Source organism: Aquarana catesbeiana, linkage group LG08 (assembly GCF_042186555.1).
Source record: "Aquarana catesbeiana isolate 2022-GZ linkage group LG08, ASM4218655v1, whole genome shotgun sequence".
In the NCBI taxonomy this organism is placed as follows: Eukaryota; Metazoa; Chordata; class Amphibia; order Anura; family Ranidae; genus Aquarana; species Aquarana catesbeiana.
In genome coordinates, this window is record NC_133331.1 from 119734165 (window position 1) to 119756706 (window position 22542).

Here is a 22542-nt window from a genome sequence, read left to right on the forward strand (position 1 = left end):
CTAGCTCGGGACTATAACGGCTTCTAGAGGGTCACACTCACCCAACTAAACCGCAATTTTATCACCCCTCGAGCCCCTCAGACGTGGTGCATGCCTGCGAGGAAGAAGAAACCCAGAGGATCGTCTCAACACACCCTGACACACTATCTCCTCCGCACGCGGGAACTTGGCAGCATGTCCCAAAATGGCGCCGCAGGGAGAAGTAAGCCTCCTTCCCCTGCTTCCTCGCCAAAATATTTGCCAGAGCAAGCAGCTGAACTGGACACTAATGGTGAGTACACAGCTACCCTCACTAAAACAGACCTGGAAACTAGCCTGGAAGCTATGTACTCTAGGCTGGCAACTAAGTTCCAGACAGAGTTGCATAAAACCTCCCATACGCTCTCTCAGGAAATTGCGGCCTTGGGCTCCAGAACAGAGAGGCTGGAAACCAAGCATGATGAGCTGGCGTTAGCTTACAATGACCTCACCAGAGAACATGAATCCCTAGCCTCAGCTTTTTCCCTGATTCAATCCCATATCGAGGACCTCGACAATCGAAACCGACGCAACAATTTGCACTTACGAGGTATCCCAGAATCGGAGACAGATCTCATTCCAACGGTGATCCGCCTATTCAAATCCCTTCTCCCAGACGCTGAGTCGGCAGCTTTCAAATGCGATTGCATACATAGAGCTCTCAGACCGAAACCACCAGATGATAAACCCCCTAGGGATGTAGTTCTATGTATGAAAGATTTTCTGATTAAAGAAGATATCCTGAGAGCTGCACGCAATAAGCAACGTATCTTACTCAATGATCATACCACTCAAATATACCCGGACATCTTCCCTGCCACCTTGGATAGGAGGCGGGGAATGAGAGAGGTTACTACAGCTCTTCAATCCGCTCACATTCGTTATAGATGGGGCTTTCCCTTTAAGCTGGTGATTCCCCACAACGGTACCACGTACTCAGCTACATCGCTCCTAGAAGGTCAGGAGGTCTTGGTAAAATTAAGCCTTCTTGACGCCGAAGTTATCCGCCGTCCACCATCTACACCCAGACCCTCACCGATTTGGCACACTCCTCCAACCAGGAGAAACAGAAGAAGGATCCGATACAACATTGGTGATAGAAATGAGGAACATTTTCGATAGATAGATAGATAGATAGATAGATAGATAGATAGATAGATAGATAGATAGATAGATAGATAGATAGATAGATAGATAGATAGATAGACTTTATTGTCATTGTATACATACAACAAAATTTTTCCGGATACGCTTTACAGCAGCAATAAAACATTTCTCAAGAAAACCACACATACATACTCCTAGAACCAGCCCACATATCTATTTAAATATATCAAAATATAAAATGTTATTTAAAAATAAATAAATAAAAGAATGTTAAAATTCTCGGCTTCCACGCTTCTAACAAGTTTCGTACCAACCTGCACTTCGTTCCATACTCCATTGGCTCAGATGTTGGTTCCTTGGAGCCATGACATGTTCGCCCCACCCAGCAGTAGCCTCGCAGATTTTGACTTTTTCTTTATTTTTTTCAATTTTATCTCACATTTTTCACTTTTTGTTTTGCCATTACTGCCGGCAAGCTCTTCTCTGTTCGTCATAGAACGGAGCTACGGATTGGCTGGGTTAGAGACCTAGTAGTCTTGTTAGTTTTGTTTTCTCTTATCAGGTTTATTTCTTTTACCTGATCCAGTTCTAGGTTACAATGATTTTTACATGGTTATTAGACTTGTTCTTTTCTTTTTTCTTTTTTTTTGCATATTTAGGTCAGCTTACTGTTTGAGCAACTAACCTTTGCAGAAGCTCCATTTACAAGTCAATGTCCTTTTCATTTAGAGTGGTCTACATGTTGTATATGTCAATCCTCCTTGATTTCCTGTGCGTGAGTATGGCGGCCCCCCTTATTAGATTGGAAGACAGGGGTTTACTTCCCTCAATTCCCTGATTTTGAACTTCACTCAGTCTATAGAATTCTACAACATTCCCTATGGTGATTAACGGCGTATCACATAATGTGAAGGGTTTTAACTCCCCAGTTAAGAGGCGCAAAGCCTTTAACTTTTATAAGCAATTGGGTGCAAAAATTCTCCTCTTACAGGAGACACATTTTGCCCACTCCTCACATCCCAAATTCTTCCACAGAAACTTCCCTCAAGCTTTTTATTCTCTGCACCAGTTGAAAAGCAATACTCCTGCACTCCACCTTCCCTATGGAAGTAAAACAAGTGTATAAAGATAAGGACAGTAGGTATGTTATTATTAAGGGTCTTATTCACAAGAGAGAACTGTTATTCACAAGAGAGAACTGACAATAGTGCTAGTATTTACGCCCCTAATGACTCCCCAGCCTCTTTCTTTAAATCCTTCTTTGACCGCCTATCTCTTTACCAATCATCCCATATGATAATAGGGGGATTTTAATTTGGTGGCTAATTCCACTCTAGATAGATCTACCATGGCACCTACCTCTAAATCCTTTCCTCGATCACTCTCCAATGGTCTGCTGGAACGTCAACTGGTAGATACCTGGAGAGCGCATAACATTGGAGCTACGGAGTATACCTTTTACTCCCACCCTCATAATAGTTATGCGAGATTGGATTACATTTATACCACCCCCATTATTCATAACTCCACGGATGCGATTATTCATCCTTGTACCTGGTCGGACCATCATGTAACTGCCTTTACTACTGAGTTTATCAGACTGGCTCCCACCACTCACTCATGGAGATTGAATTAGGCACTCCTCTCAGATTTGGCAGTAGAAACTGAGGTAGCACAAACTATAGAGGAATATTTTACCATCAATGCCATTCCAGAAACTCCCCTCTCCACGGTCTGGACTCCACATAAGGCGGTTGTAAGAGGAAAACTTATTAGTACAGCCTCGGTCCGGAACAAGAATGACAGACATAAAATTTTAGTCCTCACAAAAGAGCTGGATAGTCTTTATAAGAACACTAACTCCCTACATTTATAATCCACTAGACGTTCAATAGATCAAAAAAGGCTGGAATTAGACTCCATCCTATTGAAAAAAGTGGAAAAGGCTCTTCGATGATCTAAAGCCAAATTTTTGCTCCACGAGGGCACCTCTTCTACTCTTTTCGCCCGCAAGCTGAATCAATCTACCCGTCCGCCCCATGTTTATAGTCTAGTGACTCCCCCTGGCCATATTACTTCTAATCCCCAGGAGGTCCTTAAATTATTTGAACAATTTTACTCAACCTTGATGGCACCATTTCAATTCGGACCCTCACAGAGTGATAAAGCCTGGTTTCAAAATATCCCTATACCAAGTCTCACCCCCACACAACTGGAAATGTTACACCTTCGGAGGTCATGAATGTAATAAAATCTTTAAAATCAGGATCCGCTCCTGGCTGGATTCTCTTCTTTATACTATAAGAAATTTTCTGCCCCCCTTATTATTAGATTGGTTCATCTCTTCAGCTGGGTATTGCAAGGAGGTAGTTTCCCCGAAGAGATGTTATTGGCCAATATGTCCTTAATACCAAAACCGAATAAAAATCATACACTTCCCCAAAATTACAGACCCATATCTGTCATAAACAATGATTTAAAAATATTTAGTAGAATCCTAGCAGACAGATTGGCAAGTATAATTCCCTCACTTATATCCCCCTACCAGTCAGGTTTCATTCCCCACAGACTCATCACTGATAACATACGCTTAGCTACTAATATAATTCAGGATGCCAATTTGTTCTCGCGGAAGCTCTTTATGCTTAGCCTAGATATACAAAAGGCATTTAATAGTGTCTCTTGGGCCTATATCACCACTCTCCTACAACGTATGGGTTTCCGTGGAGAATTTCTACAGGCTTTCCTGGCCCTTTATCGTAGCCCTAAAACGAGGATCAAACTCCCTGGCTGTTGCTCGGGGTTCTTCAGCCTGGATGCTTTCAAACGGGCCACATCATTTACACGTCACAAGCTCATTTACTCACAAAAACCGCCCAGTCAAGACAACCCTCTTCGGATTGTCACCAAATATTGTAACCAACATGCAGAGGTGAGGCAAATCGTTTCAAAATTCTGGCAAGTACTAACTATGGACCCCAGTCTAGGCAGACTCCTCCCGGAGAGTCCATTATTCACCTTTAAAAAGGCTACATCTATCTCTTCTAGATTAATAAGAAGTAAATTTAAAGGGGGAAAAAATATAGAACTCTGTAAATACAAAGGTACCTACATGTGTGGAGCATGTGGGTACTATAAGTTTATGCACACTGTTAAAAACCCCATTCTACCAGATGGTAGGGTTTTCAAGGCTAAGCATTTTGCCAACTACAAAACCCTGGGGGTGGTGTACATGCTCCGGTGTGACTGCGGATGCTTCTATGTCGGGAAGACGAAGCTCGAATTCTGGCATAGAGCATACCGTCGCATTCGGAGCATGATGACATGTGACCCTGATCTGCCCCTGGGGAGACATACTGCCCTGGTACACCATGGGATTTTTCCAAAGATCAAATTTTTGATCCTCGAACGGGTACACCCGAGTTCGAGAGGGGGGGACTGGAACAAAAGTCTCCTCCAGCTCGAACTACGCTGGATCTATAATTTAAAAGCCACTAAATCCCCTGGGCTGAACGATGCAGTCTGCTTTAAGCCATTTCTGGAGGGCTTTAATTCAGGAGGCATGGAGAAATAGATCTATTTCTCCTCCCCCTGCCTCCGTCCTCTGGGGGTGTGTTTAGTGCCAGGTCCCCATTATTTCATGTACCATCTTCTTTTAATTTATTTACACTATCTCAGTTTTCTTTTTCTCTTTCCAAATATTGCCGTGCAAATCTCCTCCAGACTTTCATCTGAACTGGAGGTAGTATGATCTGTGTACATATAGGTTTTATTGTTCAATATATCTGTTTGTATATATGTGTTGCCATGCCTTGTCCATGTACATGCCTACTCGCGTTTGCTGTCTGCATGCTCTGCCCAGTTTTGGAGATGTGAAATTTGTTGTATTCTGTGGTTGGGGTGTAATTACTACATATATTTAGCAGAGGGTTCCTAAGCAGTGGGGGGTATTATTTATTGCTCTATTCCGCCTCCTCTTTTCTTTTGCAGATACTTGCACTAGATTTGTGATATTGAGGTTGTTACTTTAATAGCAAAAATATTCCCCTTTGCCCTCCTTTCTAGATTAGTTGCCCCCCCCCTCTCTTTCACAAGACGTGTCAATGAAGCATCCATTCATGTCTGTGTGCCCGCAACGGCAAAGACATCCGTCCAGGATGGTCGGTGAGAGGTTGCCTTTTCCATCTGGCATTCACTCCCTTTTAGCCCTGGATCAGTCCTTGCTGACAGTTTCCAGGGCAGGTTGCCATGCCGGTGGGACCTGTCCACGGCGCGCCTCTCTGCGGCGCGACTGTATGACATTCCTCCCCTGTGCGTTCCAGCCTGGCTCTCGCGCATGCGTGGGACGTTTTGCGCTGTGTGGAGGCGGGGCGCGGACCTCTTATGCAGGCACTCCCGCTCAGCTGATTTCAGTGTGAAATCAGCCAGGGCTGAATGAGCAGAGTTTAAATAGCCCTGCTCTTTCATTATCCAGCATGGCTTTTGGGACGATGGTCTGAGAAAATTCTGGCTGAAACATACATCAGAGTAAGTCAATGACAGCTTTTCACTTTGTTACTTTAACTATGAGGGGCATTCCTCTGACCGATGTAGTAACACACTGGTCTTGGTTTTATTTTCCCCTCTCTTTTTATATATACATTTTAGCTACCTCCCTGTCTAACATTGTGAACACCACGGTGTTGCCGGGGAGATTACCTTGACATCATTCATGCCATTGACTCTGACCATCCCACCTGCCGGTATATGCAGATTTGTCTATCTATAGGTAGGTCTTCTATCCTTTGCATAGCATCTCTTACGGATTGTTTTCACTCTCATTCCTACCCTGTGAATTGGTTTTGTGTGCTTTCTCTCATGTCTGCACCTTGGACCCCAGATCACATACAGAAGCTGCGCCCAGGCCAAGACGCAGTCTCTTTTGGATGCCAGTAGGGGACTTCCTTTAGTCCCCCTTTGGCATGTCTTAGTTGCCACTTATACACATTATGGGCTAATCCATCAGGGCACTGCGTGCGGGAAGCAGGACGCAAGGTTGCATATTGCTCATTTTAACTTTGTGGATGCTTAGGAATAATAATGTAGGTGATATTTTTTTGTTGTAATTGATCTGGGATAGAAACTGTTTGTATTTAATTTGATTATTAATCATTGATACTTTACCTATCCCCAGATATCAATCTCTCCATAAAGAACCCTGACGACGGAACTGTTTTCTCTGAAACGCGTCGGTTCAAGGAGTCATATTGATTTACCACTTCATCGGTTTTTCAATTTTGTATTCATGTTTATATGCATCCATATATTTTTTATATCTTTCTATTTTTGATATTCTTGCTTAAATAAATGATTTAAACGTATTCATTTTCGTTTGTGGTAGTGCCTCCAAAGTCCCACATAGGGGTATCTGTCTTTGGTTCTAGCTATTTCGGGATGTGGCATACCCCTACCTAGGCTCCCCTGTCAGATTCTCCTCTCCTCTACCTCAACTATGAGAGACAAAATGTGGAAACAAATCCAGACAATCACATTGTCTGATTTTTGAAATAATTTATTTGCAAATTATGGTGGAAAATAAGTATTTGGTCAATATCAAAAGTTCATCTCAATACTTTGTTATATATCCTTTGTTGGCAATGACAGAGGTCAAACGTTTTCTGTAAGTCTTCACAAGATTGTCACACACTGTTGCTGGTATGTTGGCCCATTCCTCCATGCAGATCTCCTTTAGAACAGTGATGTTTTGGAGCTGTCGCTGGGCAACACAGACTTTCAACTCCCTCCAAAGGTTTCCTATGGGGTTGAGATCTGAAGACTGGCTAGGAAACTCCAGGACCTTAAAATGCTTCTTAGGAAGCCACTCCTTCATTGCCCGGGTGGTGTGTTTGTGATCATTGTCTGATTTTTGAAAGAATTTATTTGCAAATTATAGTGGAAAATAAGTATTTGGTCACTTACGAACAAGCAAGATTTCTGGCTCTCACAGACCTGTATCTTCTTCTTTAAGAGGCTCCTCTGTCCTTCACTCATTACCTGTATTAATGGCACCTGTTTGAACTTGTTATCAGTATAAAAGACACCTGTCCACAAATTCAAACAGTCACACTCCAAACTCCACTATGGTGAAGACCAAAGAGCTGTCGAAGGACACCAGAAACAAAATTGTAGACCTGCACCAGGCTGGGAAGACTGAATCTACAATAGGCAATGATCTTGGTGTGAAGAAATCAACTGTGGGAGCAATAATTAGAAAATGGAAGACATACAAGACCACTGATAATCTCCCTCGATCTGGGGCTCCACGCAAGATCTCACCCCGTGGAGTCAAAATGATCACAAGAACGGTGAGCAAAAATCCCAGAACCACATGGGGGGACCTAGTGAATGACCTGCAGAGAGTTGTGACCAATGTAACAAAGGCTACCATTAGTAACACACTACGCCGCCAGGGACTCAGATCCTGCAGTTCAAGACGTGTCTACCTGCTTAAGCCAGTACATGTCCGGGCCTTTCTGAGGTTTGCTAGAGAGCATTTGGATGATCTAGAAGAGGATTGTGAGAATGTCATATGGTCAGATGAAACCAAAGTAGAACTGTTTGGTAGAAACACAACTCATCTTGTTTGGAGGAGAGAGAATGCTGAGTTGCAACCAAAGAACACCATACCTACTGTGAAGCATAGGGGTGGCAACATCATGCTTTGGGGCTGTTTCTCTGCAAAGGGAACAGGACGACTGATCTGTGTACATGAAAAAATGAATAGGGCCATGTATCATAAGATTTTGAGTGCAAACCTCCTCCCATCAGCAAGGGCATTAAAGATAAAACGTGGCTGGGTCTTTCAGCATGACAATGGTCCCAAACACACCAGCCGGGCAATGAAGGAGTGGCTTCGTAAGAAGCATTTCAAGGTCCTGGAGTGGCCTAGCCAGTCTCTAGATCTCAACCCAATAAAAAACCTTTGGAGGGAGTTGAAAGTCTGTGTTGCCCAGCGACAGCCCCAAAACATCACTGTTCTAGAGGAGATCTGCATGGAGGAATGGGCTGACATACCAGCAACTAGGGATGAGCTTCGAGTTCGAGTCGAACTCATGTTCAACTCGAACATTGGCTGTTCGCAAGTTCAGCGAACAATTTGGGGTGTTCGCGGCAAATTCGAATGCCGCGGAACACCCTTTAAAAGTCTATGGGAGAAATCAAAAGTGCTAATTTTAAAGGCTTATATGCAAGTTATTGTCATAAAAAGTGTTTGGGGACCTGGGTCCTGCCCCAGGGGACATGGATCAATGCAAAAAAAAGTTTTAAAAACGACCGTTTTTTCAGGAGCAGTGATTTTAATAATGCTTAAAGTCAAACAATAAAAGTGTAATATCCCTTTAAATTTCGTACCTGGGGGTGTCTATAGTATGCCTGTAAAGGGGCACATGTTTCCCGTGTTTAGAACAGTCTGACAGCAAAATGACATTTCAAAGGAAAAAAGTCATTTAAAACTACACGCGGCTATTGCATTGCCGGTCCGACAATACACATAAAAGTTCATTGATAAAAACGGCATGGGAATTCCCCACAGGAGAACCCCGAACAAAAATTTAAAAAAAAATGACGTGGGGGTCCCCCTAAATTCCATACCAGGCCCTTCAGGTCTGGTATGGATATTAAGGGGAACCCCGGCCAAAATTTAAAAAAAAAATGACGTGGGGGTCCCCCTAAATTCCATACCAGGCCCTTCAGGTCTGGTATGGATATTAAGGGGAACCCCGGCCAAAATTTAAAAAAAAAATGACGTAGGGGTCCCCTTAAATTCCATACCAGACCCTTCAGGTCTGGTATGGTTTTTGCAAAAATGGGGGAAAAGAAATTGCGCTCGGTGTTCAATATGAATATGAGAACTAGTGATAAAAAACCGTGAAGGAAATCCTGCAGCTAAAACACAATAACCCAAATACAAGGGCATACAGACTAAACAATATAAAAAAAATATAAAAAAAAACAGTGTAGCGCTGGATTATAAAAGAAAGTGCATATAATAATATATGTGAATATACCAAAACCCGTGAAATTTAGAAGTGAGTAAATGATGAAGACTGTGTATCACTATTCTGAAGTGATCAAGCACACATGTGTAAAGATCATAAGTGACTCTAGGAAGTGTTCAAATAAACCTATGTGTGTTTGAGAACAGTGAATAATGTGAACATATACGTATATATAATGTGGATAAATTATGTGAGCCAAATATCAACATAAACAACAAAGGTCAATGCCGTGATGATTGGCAGTGTATAATCAAGAAAATATGTCAGCCAATTGACGTTGATTATTCCAAAGAACTTATGATACTCAACAATATTGAAATTGTTAGTTAAACGGACACAAAAGAATCATATGCTATAAATAAAAATTCCCAGACATGGTGAGAAATAAATGGAATGAATGGATGAATTAGGACCAACCCAAAAAGTTCATATACTGCAAATAGGTGTAGAGTCCCAAACTTGGTGAAATTTCAACATATATTCCGATTCAGTGTTCCACTGCAACTGTAGCCCACCACCAAGAGAATACAGCTGGAGGCTTACCGGACAGCCTGCGACCACCCTTATTCAGGGGGGTCTAAACAGGCTCAGTAGAGATGTATGGGTCCAGTGGATATCTCCTAGAAGGGCTCCATAGGCATTCTGCCAATTGCACAGGAAGATATTGCTTGTGGTCACCGGGTACTCTCCAAGGGTGTTCCTCTCATGGCAAACCGAGGGGTTTCCAGGCAAAGTACAGCAATAATTGTCAGCAGGTACCCCAAAAAGAAAAAGAGGACTCCGATAGTGCAGACCAATCTTACTGCTTTATTTAAAAATGATACCAACAAATAAATCTAAAAACGAAGCTTCTGACAGGGAATAGTAACAAAAACTAACTCCAGCGCCGTTTAAAATCAAATCGCGCATGCGCGACACGAGCTCACGTTGTGACCCTACGGCCGTTTCGTCACAACTGACGTCATCAGGGGTACGTGGCCACGCTCGCGCATGCGCTATAAATACACAAGCGCTGCAGCGCCATAGCTCATTCATTGGCTGAGGGGGAACAAGGGCGGACATCAATCCGGTGCTGTCAATCACTCCAGCACAGTGAGACTGCCCACACATGCATACCTCCTCCTTAATGTAGATAAAGGAATATTCACATGGGGCAGGACCGTGTATTACACTGCCATCTAGGGGTTGAAAAAGGGCGGAACCAAAACGTATTCCAAAATGAAATGAATACTCGTTAAATGTGTAGACAAACAAGTATTCCTATAAAACGGAAGTGTGTATTACACACTACCATCTGATGGCTGGAAAGAAGAAGCAATCACCAATATGGAGCCCATTAAAGTGCATAAAGGGAGGTACATAAAAAATACAGGTGAATTTAAGTTCTCCATCAGCCAAGACCTGTCACAAATTTAAATAAAATAAAAATTGTGGATACAAACATACTTACAATATGTAAAAAAGATAGTGATAGTGTGTATCCAAAGTGAGGACACTTTTATTTGCCCAAATATGTAAAAACGTATATCTAAAAAAGGAATATATATTTATTTCAAAATCATCATCACGGGAATTTCTTTCAACTATTGTTAATAAAACAATTGATATCCCATTCTATGTTCAACCCATTGGGGGCATGAGAACCAAGTTTATAGATCCAGCTTGTTTCGGACCTGGAGATGGTTCTTTTTCCATTACTGCCCCGCCAATGGGGAACATACTTCTCAATACCGATAAACACAGTTCCCTTAGGATTCCTGTCATGTACTGCATCATAGTGCCTAGAGACACTGTGTTTATCGAAGCCCTGCTTGATATTGGTAATATGTTCTGCCAACCTCACGTTAAGTTTCCTAATCGTACGCCCAACATACTCCAATCCGCATGGGCACCTGAGTAAATACACAACACATTTGGTTGTGCATGTAATAAGTGATCTAATGGGGTATGTGGCACCTGTACCACTAGATGTAAACTCCGTTATTCTTCTATCTCTTAGTGAGTTGATACTGCAAACATTACAACTCCTGCAAGGGGAGAACCCTTTTAAATCATCAAAAAACATAGGGCGTTTAGGTGGAACAGGAATATTCGGTGCTAGCAGATGTCTAAAACTGGTGGCTCCCCTAAATAAAATTTGCGGTTTATCCGACAAAAGGGGGCCCAAAATTCGATCGTTTTTAATGACAGACCAATGTTTTCTAATTATCCTTTTGATGGCCCAATGTTGGCTTGAATAGGTCGTGAGGAAAGCTAACCCAAAGTCCTCCCTATCCGCTATCTGGGGGGGTTTATCACGTAATAATTCCTCACGCTCCCTATTTCCTATCTCCACAATCAGAGAATCAAGCATAGCGGAATCATAACCTTTGATCGGAAATTTTGATTTTAAAATTAGAGCCTCTCTATGGAACTCATTGACATCAGAACAGTTTCGTCTTAGACGCAGGAACTGGCCCTTAGGTACAGCAGACAGCCAGGATTGATGATGACAAGAGTCAAGTGGTATAAAACTGTTCCTGTCTGTTGTTTTGAAATAAGTCGAGGTGGTAATAACATCATTAACAATGGTGATAGCCAGATCCAGAAAATGGATTTGAGTAGGACTGGCTTCATGGGTTAGTAATATGCCTCTATCATTGTTATTAAGTACAGACAGAAAAGTGGTTACAGAATTGATGTCACCGTCCCAAATGAACAGGACATCATCAATGAATCGCCTCCACATGACCAACTGGGGTGGACTGTCCTTTAATACCACATCCTCCTCCCACTTGGCCATGAAGAGGTTGGCCATACTAGGGGCAAATTTAGCTCCCATGGCCACTCCCTTTGTTTGTAAATAGTGTGTGCCACCGCACCAGAAATGGTTGTGCTCCATCGAGAAATCCAGTAGCTCCATCACGAAATTACATTGCGTGATGGAGATACTGGAGTCCCGATAGAGGAAGTGCCGTACAGCCTCGTGACCTAAACTGTGGGATATTGATGTATAGAGTGACGCTACATCTGCTGTCACCAGCATATATGTAGCCTTCCACTCTATTCCTCTCAGTATATTGAGGACATGCTTAGTGTCCCTAAGATAGGAAGGGGTGCCCACCACCAGTGGTTGTAGGAAAAAATCAATATATTTCCCAACACGTGAGGTTACTGAATCAATACCACTGATGATGGGCCTCCCTGGTGGGTTCATCAAGGTCTTGTGAATTTTCGGTAGTATGTACATTACCGGTAGCCGAGGGGCCAAGGGGACCAAATACTCCCTTTCTTTTTTATCGAGGATCCCTAAATTATAACCTTTATCGATCAGAACTTTTAGTTCCCGCTTGAAACCAGAGGTCGGGTCGGAAGGTAAAGGAGAATAAGTGTTTGTATCCGAAAGGATTCTTAATATTTCATTGTTATACAAATCATGATCCAGGATTACTATCGCTCCGCCCTTATCCGCGGGGCGTATAACGATGTCCTTTCTATTCATCAAAGCCTCCAAACCACTTTTAATATTATGTTGAGTCCGTACTGATCTAATGTTTAAATTAGCCAGATCATTCAGTACCAAATCGCGAAAAACGGTGACATTCGGTGCTGCAGTACTGGGAGGGTTAAAGAGTGATGCATTCCTTAATCCTGAGTGTGTAACCACAGAAGCTTCTCTACTAAGTTGCCTAGCAGGATTGCTTAAAATATATCTTTTTATATTTAATTTGCGCGTGTACTTTTGCACATCAATGAACGATTGAAACTTATTAAGATTTCGTGGTGGCACAAACTTCAAACCCTTGCTGAGGGTAGAGAGTTCATCCTTAGAAATTGCTTTTGTGCTTAAATTTATGATGCCACTTATATCCTCCTCCTTTTTGGGGTGAAGCTTCCTCCCCCCTCTGCACCCTCTCTTGCATCTCCGTTTCTTTTGTTCCTTCCCTTTCCGACCAACTGAAAATCCCGATTAAAATGGTTGTTTCCAGTATGTCGGTTCTGGGAGGAATCAAAGGAATTATAATTCCGATTAAGACTTGATGTGTTATCGTTCATGCCATCACGTAAAGGGGAAAATCTGTTCCCTACATTGACCCCATATTGGTCGTGTGCCTCATCATTGTTACGATAGTTTTCCCAGGACCTCTGTGCATGGGAATCAGGAAATGGTTGGTTACTACCACAGTCATGGTGGGCCTCCCGATCATTCAATCTTCTCCATGGTAAAGGGGACCGACGACGTGATCGAGAGGAGGAATTCCTCCTACTCCCTCCACCCCTCCTTTGATGAGGGTGTCCTCGAGGTCTCCCACTTCCCCGTGAATGGGGGGAGGGAAGATGGCCTCGAGGTGTCTCCAACCTAGTGTTCCCTTGCATGCCTTGGGATACAGACCGAACTTGGGCACCTGGAATGTTATTAGAAGTGATGGTAGTGGGGGAGTCCGTGGAAGCCGGAACTTGCCACTTAAACACCAGGTTGTCCCTATAATCCTTGGCATCCCTATTTTATTTCCTCCTCTTTTTTATTTTTTGTTCTGACTCTTCCTTGATCAGAAGTGTCTTCAGGGACTCTGATTTACGAGTATATTCCTGATTCTCTTTAAATGGTGTGAGTTTAGCCTTAATAATGTTAATCTCTATGTCCAACATAGAGAGCCTATGTTTCTTTTTGGCTATTAAAAATTGCAGGAACCCCACACCTGCTTCATTAAAATATTTGAACCATTCTGCAAGTTCGTTATCCTCCTTTTGGGGATTTACTTCCCACCTTAGACTTCTCGGGACCATATTGACTTTTACATACTCCTCTAAATATGCAATATCCCATCTTAGGTGAACCTCAGAAATGGTAAGATTTTTCAATCTGAGAAAGCACCCTGCTAAGTCATCCCCAGGGTCCTCTCTGCCATCAAAAACACCCGTGGTGTCTATAACCAACTGAGACCTATACTCAAAAATATCCATTTGCAGGAATACCAGCTGCAATAACTAAGTATTTAAAGGCAAAAGCAAAAATGGGGGAAAAGAAATTGCGCTCGGTGTTCAATATGAATATGAGAACTAGTGATAAAAAACCGTGAAGGAAATCCTGCAGCTAAAACACAATAACCCAAATACAAGGGCATACAGACTAAACAATATAAAAAAACAGTGTAGCGCTGGATTATAAAAGAAAGCGCATATAATAATATATGCGAATATACCAAAACCCGTGAAATTTAGAAGTAAGTAAATGATGAAGACTGTGTATCACTATTCTGAAGTGATCAAGCACACATGTGTAAAGATCATAAGTGACTCTAGGAAGTGTTCAAATAAACCTATGTGTGTTTGAGAACAGTGAATAATGTGAACATATACGTATATATAATGTGGATAAATTATGTGAGCCAAATATCAACATAAACAACAAAGGTCAATGCCGTGATGATTGGCAGTGTATAATCAAGAAAATATGTCAGCCAATTGACGTTGATTATTCCAAAGAACTTATGATACTCAACAATATTGAAATTGTTAGTTAAACGGACACAAAAGAATCATATGCTATAAATAAAAATTCCCAGACATGGTGAGAAATAAATGGAATGAATGGATGAATTAGGACCAACCCAAAAAGTTCATATACTGCAAATAGGTGTAGAGTCCCAAACTTGGTGAAATTTCAACATATATTCCGATTCAGTGTTCCACTGCAACTGTAGCCCACCACCAAGAGAATACAGCTGGAGGCTTACCGGACAGCCTGCGACCACCCTTATTCAGGGGGGTCTAAACAGGCTCAGTAGAGATGTATGGGTCCAGTGGATATCTCCTAGAAGGGCTCCATAGGCATTCTGCCAATTGCACAGGAAGATATTGCTTGTGGTCACCGGGTACTCTCCAAGGGTGTTCCTCTCATGGCAAACCGAGGGGTTTCCAGGCAAAGTACAGCAATAATTGTCAGCAGGTGCCCCAAAAAGAAAAAGAGGACTCCGATAGTGCAGACCAATCTTACTGCTTTATTTAAAAATGATACCAACAAATAAATCTAAAAACGAAGCTTCTGACAGGGAATAGTAACAAAAACGAACTCCACCGCCGTTTAGAATCAAATCGCGCATGCGTGACACGAGCTCACGTTGTGACCCTACGGCCGTTTCGTCACAACTGACGTCATCAGGGGTACGTGGCCACGCTCGCGCATGCGCTATAAATACACAAGCGCTGCAGCGCCATAGCTCATTCATTGGCTGAGGGGGAACAAGGGCGGACATCAATCCGGTGCTGTCAATCACTCCAGCACAGTGAGACCGCCCACACATGCATACCTCCTCCTTAATGTAGATAAAGGAATATTCACATGGGGCAGGACCGTGTATTACACTGCCATCTAGGGGTTGAAAAAGGGCGGAACCAAAACGTATTCCAAAATGAAATGAATACTCGTTAAATGTGTAGACAAACAAGTATTCCTATAAAACGGAAGTGTGTATTACACACTACCATCTGATGGCTGGAAAGAAGAAGCAATCACCAATATGGGGCCCATTAAAGTGCATAAAGGGAGGTACATAAAAAATACAGGTGAATTTAAGTTCTCCATCAGCCAAGACCTGTCACAAATTTAAATAAAATAAAAATTGTGGATACAAACATACTTACAATATGTAAAAAAGATAGTGATAGTGTGTATCCAAAGTGAGGACACTTTTATTTGCCCAAATATGTAAAAACGTATATCTAAAAAAGGAATATATATTTATTTCAAAATCATCATCACGGGAATTTCTTTCAACTATTGTTAATAAAACAATTGATATCCCATTCTATGTTCAACCCATTGGAGGCATGAGAACCAAGTTTATAGATCCAGCTTGTTTCGGACCTGGAGATGGTTCTTTTTCCATTACTGCCCCGCCAATGGGGAACATACTTCTCAATACCGATAAACACAGTTCCCTTAGGATTCCTGTCATGTACTGCATCATAGTGCCTAGAGACACTGTGTTTATCGAAGCCCTGCTTGATATTGGTAATATGTTCTGCCAACCTCACGTTAAGTTTCCTAATCGTACGCCCAACATACTCCAACCCGCATGGGCACCTGAGTAAATACACAACACATTTGGTTGTGCATGTAATAAGTGATCTAATGGGGTATGTGGCACCTGTACCACTAGATGTAAACTCCGTTATTCTTCTATCTCTTAGTGAGTTGATACTGCAAACATTACATCTCCTGCAAGGGGAGAACCCTTTTAAATCACCAAAAAACATAGGGCGTTTAGGTGGAACAGGAATATTCGGTGCTAGCAGATGTCTAAAACTGGTGGCTCCCCTAAATAAAATTTGCGGTTTATCCGACAAAAGGGGGCCCAAAATTCGATCGTTTTTAATGACAGACCAATGTTTTCTAATTATCCTTTTGATGGCCCAATGTTGGCTTGAACAGGTCGTGAGGAAAGCTAACCCAAAGTCCTCCCTATCCGCTATCTGGGGGGGTTTATCACGTAATAATTTCTCACGCTCCCTATTTCCTATCTCCACAATCAGAGAATCAAGCATAGCGGAATCATAACCTTTGATCGAAAATTTTGATTTTAAAATTAGAGCCTCTCTATGGAACTCATTGACATCAGAACAGTTTCGTCTTAGACGCAGGAACTGGCCCTTAGGTACAGCAGACAGCCAGGACTGATGATGACAAGAGTCAAGTGGTATAAAACTGTTCCTGTCTGTTGTTTTGAAATAAGTCGAGGTGGTAATAACATCATTAACAATGGTGATAGCCAGATCCAGAAAATGGATTTGAGTAGGACTGGCTTCATGGGTTAGTAATATGCCTCTATCATTGTTATTAAGTACAGACAGAAAAGTGGTTACAGAATTGATGTCACCGTCCCAAATGAACAGGACATTATCAATGAATCGCCTCCACATGACCAACTGGGGTGGACTGTCCTTTAATACCACATCCTCCTCCCACTTGGCCATGAAGAGGTTGGCCATACTAGGGGCAAATTTAGCTCCCATGGCCACTCCCTTTGTTTGTAAATAGTGTGTGCCACCGTACCAGAAATGGTTGTGCTCCATCGAGAAGTCCAGTAGCTCCATCACGAAATTACATTGCGTGATGGAGATACTGGAGTCCCGATAGAGGAAGTGCCGTACAGCCTCATGACCTAAACTGTGGGATATTGATGTATAGAGTGACGCTACATCTGCTGTCACCAGCATATATGTAGCCTTCCACTCTATTCCTCTCAGTATATTGAGGACATGCTTAGTGTCCCTAAGATAGGAAGGGGTGCCCACCACCAGTGGTTGTAGGAAAAAATCAATATATTTCCCAACACGTGAGGTTACTGAATCAATACCACTGATGATGGGCCTCCCTGGTGGGTTCATCAAGGTCTTGTGAATTTTCGGTAGTATGTACATTACCGGTAGCCGAGGGGCCAAGGGGACCAAATACTCCCTTTCTTTTTTATCGAGGATCCCTAAATTATAACCTTTATCGATCAGAACTTTTAGTTCCCGCTTGAAACCAGAGGTCGGGTCGGAAGGTAAAGGAGAATACGTGTTTGTATCCGAAAGGATTCTTAATATTTCATTGTTATACGAATCATGATCCAGGATTACTATCGCTCCGCCCTTATCCGCGGGGCGTATAACGATGTCCTTTCTATTCATCAAAGCCTCCAAACCACTTTTAATATTATGTTGAGTCCGTACTGATCTAATGTTTAAATTAGCCAGATCATTCAGTACCAAATCGCGAAAAACGGTGACATTCGGTGCTGCAGTACTGGGAGGGTTAAAGAGTGATGCATTCCTTAATCCTGAGTGTGTAACCACAGAAGCTTCTCTACTAAGTTGCCTAGCAGGATTGCTTAAAATATATCTTTTTATATTTAATTTGCGCGTGTACTTTTGCACATCAATGAACGTTTGAAACTTATTAAGATTTTGTGGTGGCACAAACTTCAAACCCTTGCTGAGGGTAGAGAGTTCATCCTTAGAAATTGCTTTTGTGCTTAAATTTATGATGCCACTTATATCCTCCTCCTTTTTGGGGTGAAGCTTCCTCCCCCCTCTGCACCCTCTCTTGCATCTCCGTTTCTTTTGTTCCTTCCCTTTCCGACCAACTGAAAATCCCGATTAAAATGGTTGTTTCCAGTATGTCGGTTCTGGGAGGAATCAAAGGAATTATAATTCCGATTAAGACTTGATGTGTTATCGTTCATGCCATCACGTAAAGGGGAAAATCTGTTTCCTACATTGACCCCATATTGGTCGCGTGCCTCATCATTGTTACGATAGTTTTCCCAGGACCTCTGTGCATGGGAATCAGGAAATGGTTGGTTACTACCACAGTCATGGTGGGCCTCCCGATCATTCAATCTTCTCCATGGTAAAGGGGACCGACGACGTGATCGAGAGGAGGAATTCCTCCTACTCCCTCCACCCCTCCTTTGATGAGGGTGTCCTCGAGGTCTCCCACTTCCCCGTGAATGGGGGGAGGGAAGATTGCCTCGAGGTGTCTCCAACCTAGTGTTCCCTTGCATGCCTTGGGATACAGACCGAACTTGGGCACCTGGAATGTTATTAGAAGTGATGAAGACACTTCTGATCAAGGAAGAGTCAGAACAAAAAATAAAAAAGAGGAGGAAATACAATAGGGATGCCAAGGATTATAGGGACAACCTGGTGTTTAAGTGGCAAGTTCCGGCTTCCACGGACCCCCCCACTACCATCACTTCTAATAACATTGCAGGTGCCCAAGTTCGGTCTGTATCCCAAGGCATGCAAGGGAACACTAGGTTGGAGACACCTCGAGGCCATCTTCCCTCCCCCCATTCACGGGGAAGTGGGAGACCTCGAGGACACCCTCATCAAAGGAGGGGTGGAGATATTTCCTACTTTGGAGGATCTGGACACTGATTTCAAAGTAACATGGGAAAATATACTACAAACATGCTCACGTAGCCTTATGGAAACACTGATTGACGAGTATACAAAAAGGACTAAAGCACTGGACACTGAAATTTCAAAAATTTGCGAATACTTACAAAGATTTAGAACACACCAATCAGTCATGAATAAAGAGAAAAAACTTAAGATTCATTTGGAATCTTTCAATAAAGATATCCTTATTAAAAAGAGTAAAAAATTTCAAAGAGATAAAAATGCATTCGAAACCGGTAAAGCATATAAATGGAACCAGAATAGAAACATATTAAGAAATTCTATTGCATCAGTCAATTCTCGTTCTAACAAAGACTTACCTCACAATCCCCCTCCCATTTCTTCAAAAAATAAACCCACATTTGGCACAAAACGACAATTCTCAGGTGATCAAACACCAGAACACAAACCTAAAAAACAAATTTCAGAAAGGACACCCACTATCTCACACACTAGCACGGCACCTTCTGAGAAACCCTCTAATTTGTCCACATTGTACTATGCATCACATCAACACATACCTCCTTCAAATCAAGACATCACTAACACACAAGATTCAAGTCACAGGGATTCCTCTTTTTTAGATCAAATATTGGCGGGCGTCAAACCGCCCCCACCCAATCTCAACACTTACACACAAATGACACTATAGAAGACCATACTAAGATACTGACATCTACAGACTTGGACCTCAGTATCATTAATCTATCTTCACACTCTTTATCTATGGCTGAAACATCGGTGTTAAAGAAGGGTCTAAATTTTTGTCCTAATTATAATCTAAACAAATTCGAACTCTACAAAGATCTTCAGTTATTTATTCGTAAAGTGATCCTTAAAAAACTCTATCAAAAACAGGACACTACATCCAAATACACTCTCCAACAAAATCAAGCTTTGGACCAATTAATCGCCCTCCTTGAGGAGAATGATACAACTTATCTAATCGATCGAATAGATCTTCCTAAAATTTTGGAATCAGTAGAAAAATTGGATATGGCCGATTGTACCTATCCAATAATATCTAAACTTAAGAAAAAATCCGATATGTGTCCGCCACCGAGTACGTGCCCAAATGCAGCAGCCTTCCTGAAACTCGTCAATGGTGACCTAGATAAACTTAAAGTACAGATGAAGGGACCCCTTAATCTAAGGCCAGAAGAATCTGAGGCACTAATCTCCCTAGCTAATAATACTAAAATCACGATAAAATCATCAGACAAGGGAGGAAATATAGTTGTCCTAAATAATGACCACTATGTTAAGATTTGTAACAAAATCCTCAACAATGCAGACTGGTATCGTCGTATGCCGGCCTCCATTGTTGAGAAGTATAATAGAGAATTCTACACCTTAATAGACTCGGCGTATTTGAACAATACAATCAATAAATCCACCTGGACATTTATAAGAAATAATTTTCCCAGGATCCCAACATTTTACATACTTCCGAAAGTACATAAGAGCCTGACAGATCCACCTGGCAGGCCTATCATTTCAGGCATTGGTTCGATTAGCGACAATGCTAGTAAGCTGGTCGATGAATACCTGAGACCTTTCGTAGTTGCCCTAACATCATATGTAAGGGACACGACTCATCTTCTACAAATTTTGGATCTCCTATATGTACCAGACCAAGCTCTCCTAGTTACAATCGACGTAGAAACTCTCTACAGTTCGATACCACATGAACGTGGACTCGCAGCAATCAGACACATACTACAACAAAATCCACAGTTGGACCCTATTTATAATGAATTCATTGTTGCACTGCTCGAGCACATCCTTACTCATAACATCTTCACCTTTAATGGCTCCCACTACCTCCAGGTGCAGGGGGTTGCGATGGGGACATGCTGTGCCCCGTCGTATGCCAACCTGTACCTGGGGGAGTGGGAGAAAGCCTTCCTCTCTGATGATGGCCTTACCCAATATACCAGCCACATTGTGGGCTGGTATCGATATATAGACGATATCTTGATCATTTGGGATGGCCCCCAGGATGTGCTCGAGCAGTGCTTATTAAGAATGAATAAAAATTACTTCAATCTAACATTCACTATGTCCTTCGATCAAAATCAAATTACTTTTTTAGACATAGAAATCTATAGAAAAGAACAAGGAAAACTGTCCACCAAACTGTTTAGAAAAAGCACCGCAGGAAACACTATACTGCATGCTGCGAGTTTCCATCCACAGCCTCTCATAAACTCTATACCGTACTCACAATTTCTTCGAATCAAACGAAATTGTACTGATAATGATACATTCCTGAAAGAAGCGGCGAACTTACGAAATAGATTACTAGCAAGAGGATATACACATAAATCCCTGAAAAAATCTTTTAAAAGAGTAATGAGTAAACCCAGAGATACGCTCTTTCAGGCCCCTAGACGAAAAGATACCAATCCACTTCGTATTATAACCACATACAATCAACAACACCGTCAAGTACAAAAAATAGTTGAGAAATATTGGCACCTACTGACCCATGATCCATCTCTGGGTCATCTGGTGCCAAGTAAACCCCAGTTTACATTTAGGAGAGTGACATCTATTGGCGACAAGATAACAAACAGTGAGTTTAGAAATGAATCGACAAAGGTACACTGTAAATATAAAGGAACATTCATGTGCGGCTCTAGCCGTTATTGTGCATATATGTTCACACAGAAGAACCCTATCCTCCCCAATGGAAGGAAACTGTATCCGAAACATTTTGCTAACTGCAGAACCACTGGAGTGGTTTATCTACTCCAGTGCAACTGCGGTTGTTTTTATATAGGGAAAACAAAACAAGAATTTTGGAAAAGAGCATACAGACACATTGTGTCCATGCAAACTTCCGATCCTGACCTTCCCCTGGGTCGCCATGTTGCCCTAGTACATGGGGGCAAATTTCCCAAGGTCAGATTTCTAATCTTAGATCGGGTGCACCCGAGCCCTAGGGGGGGCGACTGGAACAAGATCTTGCTCCAGAAAGAGCTTAAATGGATCTATTTATTAAAAGCTACCTCGCCTCCAGGCCTTAATGAGGCTATATGTTTTAAACCATTTCTAGAAGGGTTTAACTCCGGTGGAATGGAAAAATAAGATATAATGAAAGATTTACTCTAATAGAGGATTTCTCACAATCTTGCAGGAATTATATATAAAACATTTGACATGTATCGGGGTTTTGTTCTAGTCGTCCCCTCAGATACTTAGGTCTCTCATAATACGATTTCATGTGAGTACCATGCAATAATATGTATTTAACATCTATGCTGTAAACTCTTGAGATGACTCTTGAGCTGTATCAGTCTACTTACTAACATCAACTGTCTATTACTGTTATGTAGAATTCGAATTAGCAATTACACCTGTATCACTCATTATATACTGTTCAATATCTAATTAAGTATAGTCTGTTGCAATTAACAGAGATTTATGGAATGTATTTTCCTTCTAT